Below are 9,364 nucleotides of genomic sequence, written 5' to 3' on the forward strand. Positions count from 1 at the left end.
GCTTTGGACTAACACCTCACACTTGTTAGACTTGCATGCGACAAGCCATGACGCAGCCCCCCCTAGGAATTTAAAGCTCACCGTCAGTGCAACTGCTGCCAGAGGCAGCAGCTGCACTTTGGATTTTGCAGCCAAGCTTGACCTTGTTTTCAAAACTTCAGCTATATATCTCACATAAATCAGACATCTTGTTTTAGCATTGGATATCTTTAACTGTTTTTTAGACCCTAGAGGTCATCATTTACTTTCCTCACCCTCCCATAGAGAGGTCTAGTGAGTTGTTTTGGCTATGGACTAACACCTCACACTTGTTAGACTTGCATGCGACAAGCCATGACGCAGCCCCCCCTAGGAATTTAAAGCTCACCGTCAGTGCAACTGCTGCCAAAGGCAGCAGTTGCACTTTGGATTTTGCAGCCAAGTTTGACCTTGTTTTCAAAACTTCAGCTATATATCTCACATAAATCAGACATCTTGTTTTAGCATTGGATATATTTTTAACTAAAATCAATTTTCTCACATCAATTCAAGAAATTATTAAACAATGCTCATATTTCTGTTGCCTTTGCTGCCAAATTTTACTTCCAAACACTGACGTTATTTGTCAAACCAAAGTGCTGGCATTTCCTCAAATCATCTAGCTGATCTTATGAAAACCGGGTCCTTCCCACGTATCTTAATTTGTCTTTAAATTAGACTAGAATAGATGGGACGGTTATATTTTGTCAGTAACTAGACTCTAACCTTTCCATTGACAACATCTTTTAATTTAAGAAGTCAGAGTCATTGTCATTTAGCAAGTTGTGACTTGGACCTGGAAATTTAAACAAAAAATGTATATGTGTGAGAAAAAGGCTAATATCATCAGCCATTAAGGCAGTTAAGGCCATTAATATGTCTGCTATATTTCGAACTAATCTTTCAAACATCACTAAGGTGACTTCAGAAGAAGTAATATTTAATATCTCATGGAAGCCTTACCCAACACGTGGAGATTTTCTTTCCTCACCCTCCCATAGAGAGGTCTAGTGAGTTGTTTTGGCTTTGGACTAACACCTCACACTTGTTAGACTTGCATGCGACAAGCCATGACGCAGCCCCCCCTAGGAATTTAAAGCTCACCGTCAGTGCAACTGCTGCCAAAGGCAGCAGTTGCACTTTGGATTTTGCAGCCAAGTTTGACCTTGTTTTCAAAACTTCAGCTATATATCTCACATAAATCAGACATCTTGTTTTAGCATTGGATATATTTTTAACTAAAATCAATTTTCTCACATAAACTCAAGAAATTATTAAACAATGCTTATATTTCTGTTGCCTATGCTGCCAAATTTTACTTCTAAACACTGACGTTATTGTCAAACCAAAGTGCTGGCATTTCCTCAAATCATCTAGCTGATCTTATGAAAACCGGGTCCTTCCCACGTATCTTAATTTGTCTTTAAATTAGACTAGAATAGATGGGACGGTTATATTTTGTCAGTAACTAGACTCTAACCTTTCCATTGACAACATCATTTAATTTAAGAAGTCAGAGTCATTGTCATTTAGCAAGTTGTGACTTGGACCTGGAAATTTAAACAAAAAATGTATGTGTGAGAAAAAGGCTAATATCATCAGCCATTAAGGCAGTTAAGGCCATTAATATGTCTGCTATATTTCGAACTAATCTTTCAAACGTCACTAAGGTGACTTCAGAAGAAGTAATATTTAATATCTCATGGAAGCCTTACCCAACACGTGGAGATTTTCTTTCCTCACCCTCCCATAGAGAGCTCTAGTGAGTTGTTTTGGCTTTGGACTAACACCTCACACTTGTTAGACTTGCATGCGACAAGCCATGACGCAGCCCCCCCCCTAGGAATTTAAAGCTCACCGTCAGTGCAACTGACAGTTGCAGTTTGGATTTTGCAGCCAAGTTTGACCTTGTTTTCAAAACTTCAGCTATATATCTCACATAAATCAGACATCTTGTTTTAGCATTGGATATCTTTAACTGTTTTTCAGACCCTATAGGTCATCATTTACTTTCCTCACCCTCCCATAGAGAGGTCTAGTGAGTTGTTTTGGCTATGGACTAACACCTCACACTTGTTAGACTTGCATGCGACAAGCCATGACGCAGCCATCCTAGGAATTTAAAGGTCACCGTCAGTGCAACTGCTGCCAAAGGCAGCAGTTGCACTTTGGATTTTGCAGCCAAGTTTGACCTTGTTTTCAAAACTTCAGCTATATATCTCACATAAATCAGACATCTTGTTTTAGCATTGGATATATTTTTAACTGAAATCAATTTTCTCACATAAATTCAAGAAATTATTAAACAATGCTCATATTTCTGTTGCCTATGCTGCCAAATTTTACTTCCAAACACTGACGTTATTTGTCAAACCAAAGTGCTGGCATTTCCTCAAATCATCTAGCTGATCTTATGAAAACCGGGTCCTTCCCACGTATCTTAATTTGTCTTTAAATTAGACTAGAATAGATGGGACGGTTATATTTTGTCAGTAACTAGACTCTAACCTTTCCATTGACAACATCTTTTAATTTAAGAAGTCAGAGTCATTGTCATTTAGCAAGTTGTGACTTGGACCTGGAAATTTAAACAAAAAATGTATGTGTGAGAAAAAGGCTAATATCATCAGCCATTAAGGCAGTTAAGGCCATTAATATGTCTGCTATATTTCGAACTAATCTTTCAAACATCACTAAGGTGACTTCAGAAGAAGTAATATTTAATATCTCATGGAAGCCTTACCCAACACGTGGAGATTTTCTTTCCTCACCCTCCCATAGAGAGCTCTAGTGAGTTGTTTTGGCTTTGGACTAACACCTCACACTTGTTAGACTTGCATGCGACAAGCCATGACGCAGCTCCCCCCTAGGAATTTAAAGCTCACCGTCAGTGCAACTGAAGCAGTTGCACTTTGGATTTTGCAGCCAAGTTTGACCTTGTTTTCAAAACTTCAGCTATATATCTCACATAAATCAGACATCTTGTTTTAGCATTGGATATCTTTAACTGTTTTTCAGACCCTATAGGTCATCATTTACTTTCCTCACCCTCCCATAGAGAGGTCTAGTGAGTTGTTTTGGCTTTGGACTAACACCTCACACTTGTTAGACTTGCATGCGACAAGCCATGACGCAGCCCCCCCTAGGAATTTAAAGCTCACCGTCAGTGCAACTGCTGCCAAAGGCAGCAGTTGCACTTTGGATTTTGCAGCCAAGTTTGACCTTGTTTTCAAAACTTCAGCTATATATCTCACATAAATCAGACATCTTGTTTTAGCATTGGATATATTTTAACTAAAATCAATTTTCTCACATAAACTCAAAAAATTATTAAACAATGCTTATATTTCTGTTGCCTATGCTGCCAAATTTTACTTCCAAACACTGACGTTATTTGTCAAACAAAAGTGCTGGTATTTCCTCAAATCATCTAGCTGATCTTATGAAAACCGGGTTCTTCCCACGTATCTTAATTTGTCTTTAAATTAGACTAGAATAGATGGGACGGTTATATTTTGTCAGTAACTAGACTCTAACCTTTCCATTGACATCATCTTTTAATTTAAGAAGTCAGAGTCATTGTCATTTAGCAAGTTGTGACTTGGACCTGGAAATTTAAACAAACAATGTATATGTGTGAGAAAAAGGCTAATATCATCAGCCATTAAGGCAGTTAAGGCCATTAATACGTCTGCTATATTTCGAACTAATCTTTCAAACATCACTAAGGTGACTTCAGAAGAAGTAATATTTAATATCTCATGGAAGCCTTACCCAACACGTGGAGATTTTCTTTCCTCACCCTCCCATAGAGAGGTCTAGTGAGTTGTTTTGGCTTTGGACTAACACCTCACACTTGTTAGACTTGCATGCGACAAGCCATGACGCAGCCCCCCCTAGGAATTTAAAGCTAACCGTCATTGCAACTGTTGCCAAAGGCAGCAGTTGCACTTTGGATTTTGCAGCCAAGTTTGACCTTGTTTTCAAAACTTCAGCTATATATCTCACATAAATCAGACATCTTGTTTTAGCATTGGATATCTTTAACTGTTTTTCAGACCCTATAGGTCATCATTTACTTTCCTCACCCTCCCATAGAGAGGTCTAGTGAGTTGTTTTGGCTATGGACTAACACCTCACACTTGTTAGACTTGCATGCGACAAGCCATGACGCAGCCCCCCCTAGGAATTTAAAGCTCACCGTCAGTGCAACTGCTGCCAAAGGCAGCAGTTGCACTTTGGATTTTGCAGCCAAGTTTGACCTTGTTTTCAAAACTTCAGCTATATATCTCACATAAATCAGACATCTTGTTTTAGCATTGGATATATTTTAACTAAAATCAATTTTCTCACATAAATTCAAGAAATTATTAAACAATGCTCATATTTCTGTTGCCTATGCTGCCAAATTTTACTTCCAAACACTGACGTTATTTGTCAAACCAAAGTGCTGGCATTTCCTCAAATCATCTAGCTGATCTTATGAAAACCGGGTCCTTCCCACGTATCTTAATTTGTCTTTAAATTAGACTAGAATAGATGGGACGGTTATATTTTGTCAGTAACTAGACTCTAACCTTTCCATTGACAACATCTTTTAATTTAAGAAGTCAGAGTCATTGTCATTTAGCAAGTTGTGACTTGGACCTGGAAATTTAAACAAAAAATGTATATGTGTGAGAAAAAGGCTAATATCATCAGCCATTAAGGCAGTTAAGGCCATTAATATGTCTGCTATATTTCGAACTAATCTTTCAAACATCACTAAGGTGACTTCAGAAGAAGTAATATTTAATATCTCATGGAAGCCTTACCCAACACGTGGAGATTTTCTTTCATCACCCTCCCATAGAGAGGTCTAGTGAGTTGTTTTGGCTTTGGACTAACACCTCACACTTGTTAGACTTGCATGCGACAAGCCATGACGCAGCCCCCCCTAGGAATTTAAAGCTCACCGTCAGTGCAACTGCTGCCCTTTGGATTTTGCAGCCAAGTTTGACCTTGTTTTCAAAACTTCAGCTATATATCTCACATAAATCAGACATCTTGTTTTAGCATTGGATATCTTTAACTGTTTTTCAGACCCTATAGGTCATCATTTACTTTCCTCACCCTCCCATAGAGAGGTCTAGTGAGTTGTTTTGGCTATGGACTAACACCTCACACTTGTTAGACTTGCATGCGACAAGCCATGACGCAGCCCCCCCTAGGAATTTAAAGCTCACCGTCAGTGCAACTGCTGCCAAAGGCAGCAGTTGCACTTTGGATTTTGCAGCCAAGTTTGACCTTGTTTTCAAAACTTCAGCTATATATCTCACATAAATCAGACATCTTGTTTTAGCATTGGATATATTTTTAACTGAAATCAATTTTCTCACATAAATTCAAGAAATTATTAAACAATGCTCATATATCTGTTGCCTATGCTGCCAAATTTTACTTCCAAACACTGACGTTATTTGTCAAAATAAAGTGCTGGCATTTCCTCAAATTATCTAGCTGATCTTATGAAAACCGGGTCCTTCCCACGTATCTTAATTTGTCTTTAAATTAGACTAGAATAGATGGGACGGTTATATTTTGTCAGTAACTAGACTCTAACCTTTCCATTGACAACATCTTTTAATTTAAGAAGTCAGAGTCATTGTCATTTGGCAAGTTGTGACTTGGACCTGGAAATTTAAACAAACAATGTATATCTGTGAGAAAAAGGCTAATATCATCAGCCATTAAGGCAGTTAAGGCCATTAATATGTCTGCTATATTTCAAACTAATCTTTCAAACATCACTAAGGTGACTTCAGAAGAAGTAATATTTAATATCTCATGGAAGCCTTACCCAACACTTTGAGATTTGCTTCCATCGCCCTCCCATAGAGAGGTCTAGTGAGTTGTTTTGGCTTTGGACTAACACCTCACACTTGTTAGACTTGCATGCGACAAGCCATGACGCAGCCACCCCTAGGAATTTAAAGCTCACCGTCAGTGCAACTGCTGCCAAAGGCAGCAGTTGCACTTTGGATTTTGCAGCCAAGTTTGACCTTGTTTTCAAAACTTCAGCTATATATCTCACATAAATCAGACATGTTTTTTTATCATTGGATATCTTTATGTGAATTTCAGACCCTATAGGTCATCATTTACTTTTCTCACCCTCCCATAGAGAGGTCTAGTGAGTTGTTTTGGCTATGGACTAACACCTCACACTTGTTAGACTTGCATGCGACAAGCCATGACGCAGCCACCCCTAGGAATTTAAAGCTCACCGTCAGTGCAACTGCTGCCAAAGGCAGCAGTTGCACTTTGGATTTTGCAGCCAAGTTTGACCTTGTTTTCAAAACTTCAGCTATATATCTCACATAAATCAGACATCTTGTTTTAGCATTGGATATATTTTTAACTAAAATCAATTTTCTCACATAAATTCAAGAAATTATTAAACAATGCTCATATTTCTGTTGCCTATGCTGCCAAATTTTACTTCCAAACACTGACGTTATTTGTCAAACCAAAGTGCTGGCATTTCCTCAAATCATCTAGCTGATCTTATGAAAACCGGGTCCTTCCCACGTATCTTAATTTGTCTTTAAATTAGACTAGAATAGATGGGACGGTTATATTTTGTCAGTAACTAGACTCTAACCTTTCCATTGACAACATCTTTTAATTTAAGAAGTCAGAGTCATTGTCATTTAGCAAGTTGTGACTTGGACCTGGAAATTTAAACAAAAAATGTATATGTGTGAGAAAAAGGCTAATATCATCAGCCATTAAGGCAGTTAAGGCCATTAATATGTCTGCTATATTTCGAACTAATCTTTCAAACATCACTAAGGTGACTTCAGAAGAAGTAATATTTAATATCTCATGGAAGCCTTACCCAACACGTGGAGATTTTCTTTCCTCACCCTCCCATAGAGAGGTCTAGTGAGTTGTTTTGGCTTTGGACTAACACCTCACACTTGTTAGACTTGCATGCGACAAGCCATGACGCAGCCCCCCCTAGGAATTTAAAGCTCACCGTCAGTGCAACTGTTGCCAAAGGCAGCAGTTGCACTTTGGATTTTGCAGCCAAGTTTGACCTTGTTTTCAAAACTTCAGCTATATATCTCACATAAATCAGACATCTTGTTTTAGCATTGGATATCTTTAACTGTTTTTCAGACCCTATAGGTCATCATTTACTTTCCTCACCCTCCCATAGAGAGGTCTAGTGAGTTGTTTTGGCTATGGACTAACACCTCACACTTGTTAGACTTGCATGCGACAAGCCATGACGCAGCCCCCCCTAGGAATTTAAAGCTCACCGTCAGTGCAACTGCTGCCAAAGGCAGCAGTTGCACTTTGGATTTTGCAGCCAAGTTTGACCTTGTTTTCAAAACTTCAGCTATATATCTCACATAAATCAGACATCTTGTTTTAGCATTGGATATATTTTTAACTAAAATCAATTTTCTCACATAAATTCAAGAAATTATTAAACAATGCTCATATTTCTGTTGCCTATGCTGCCAAATTTTACTTCCAAACACTGACGTTATTTGTCAAACCAAAGTGCTGGCATTTCCTCAAATCATCTAGCTGATCTTATGAAAACGGGTCCTTCCCACGTATCTTAATTTGTCTTTAAATTAGACTAGAATAGATGGGACGGTTATATTTTGTCAGTAACTAGACTCTAACCTTTCCATTGACAACATCTTTTAATTTAAGAAGTCAGAGTCATTGTCATTTAGCAAGTTGTGACTTGGACCTGGAAATTTAAACAAACAATGTATATGTGTGAGAAAAAGGCTAATATCATCAGCCATTAAGGCAGTTAAGGCCATTAATATGTCTGCTATATTTCGAACAAATCTTTCAAACATCACTAAGGTGACTTCAGAAGAAGTAATATTTAATATCTCATGGAAGCCTTACCCAACATGAGGAGATTTTCTTTCATCACCCTCCCATAGAGAGGTCTAGTGAGTTGTTTTGGCTTTGGACTAACACCTCACACTTGTTAGACTTGCATGCGACAAGCCATGACGCAGCCCCCCCTAGGAATTTAAAGCTCACCGTCAGTGACACTTCTGCCCAAGGCACCAGTTTAACTTTGGATTTTGCAGCCAAGTTTGACCTTGTTTTCAAAACTTCAGCTATATATCTCACATAAATCAGACATCTTGTTTTAGCATTGGATATCTTTAACTGTTTTTCAGACCCTATAGGTCATCATTTACTTTCCTCACCCTCCCATAGAGAGGTCTAGTGAGTTGTTTTGGCTATGGACTAACACCTCACACTTGTTAGACTTGCATGCGACAAGCCATGACGCAGCCACCCCTAGGAATTTAAAGCTCACCGTCAGTGCAACTGCTGCCAAAGGCAGCAGTTGCACTTTGGATTTTTCAGCCAAGTTTGACCTTGTTTTCAAAACTTCAGCTATATATCTCACATTAATCAGACATCTTGTTTTAGCATTGGATATCTTTAACTGTTTTTCAGACCCTATAGGTCATCATTTACTTTCCTCACCCTCCCATAGAGAGGTCTAGTGAGTTGTTTTGGCTATGGACTAACACCTCACACTTGTTAGACTTGCATGCGACAAGCCATGACGCAGCCCCCCCTAGGAATTTAAAGCTCACCGTCAGTGCAACTGCTGCCAAAGGCAGCAGTTGCACTTTGGAGTTTGCAGCCAAGTTTGACGTTGTTTTCAAAACTTCAGCTATATATCTCACATAAATCAGACATCTTGTTTTAGCATTGGATATATTTTTAACTAAAATCAATTTTCTCACATAAATTCAAGAAATTATTAAACAATGCTCATATTTCTGTTGCCTATGCTGCCAAATTTTACTTCCAAACACTGACGTTATTTTCAAACCAAAGTGCTGGCATTTCCTCAAATCATCTAGCTGATCTTATGAAAACCGGGTCCTTCCCACGTATCTTAATTTGTCTTTAAAGTAGACTAGAATAGATGGGACGGTTATATTTTGTCAGTAACTAGACTCTAACCTTTCCATTGACAACATCTTTTAATTTAAGAAGTCAGAGTCATTGTCATTTAGCAAGTTGTGACTTGGACCTGGAAATTTAAACAAACAATGTATATGTGTGAGAAAAGGCTAATATCATCAGCCATTAAGGCAGTTAAGGCCATTAATATGTCTGCTATATTTCGAACTAATCTTTCAAACATCACTAAGGTGACTTCAGAAGAAGTAATATTTATATCTCATGGAAGCCTTACCCAACACGTGGAGATTTTCTTTCATCACCCTCCCATAGAGAGGTCTAGTGAGTTGTTTTGGCTTTGGACTAACACCTCACACTTGTTAGACTTGCATGCGAC

This window comes from Montipora capricornis, unplaced genomic scaffold (genome assembly GCF_036669925.1).
Source record: "Montipora capricornis isolate CH-2021 unplaced genomic scaffold, ASM3666992v2 scaffold_453, whole genome shotgun sequence".
Taxonomy (NCBI): domain Eukaryota; kingdom Metazoa; phylum Cnidaria; class Anthozoa; order Scleractinia; family Acroporidae; genus Montipora; species Montipora capricornis.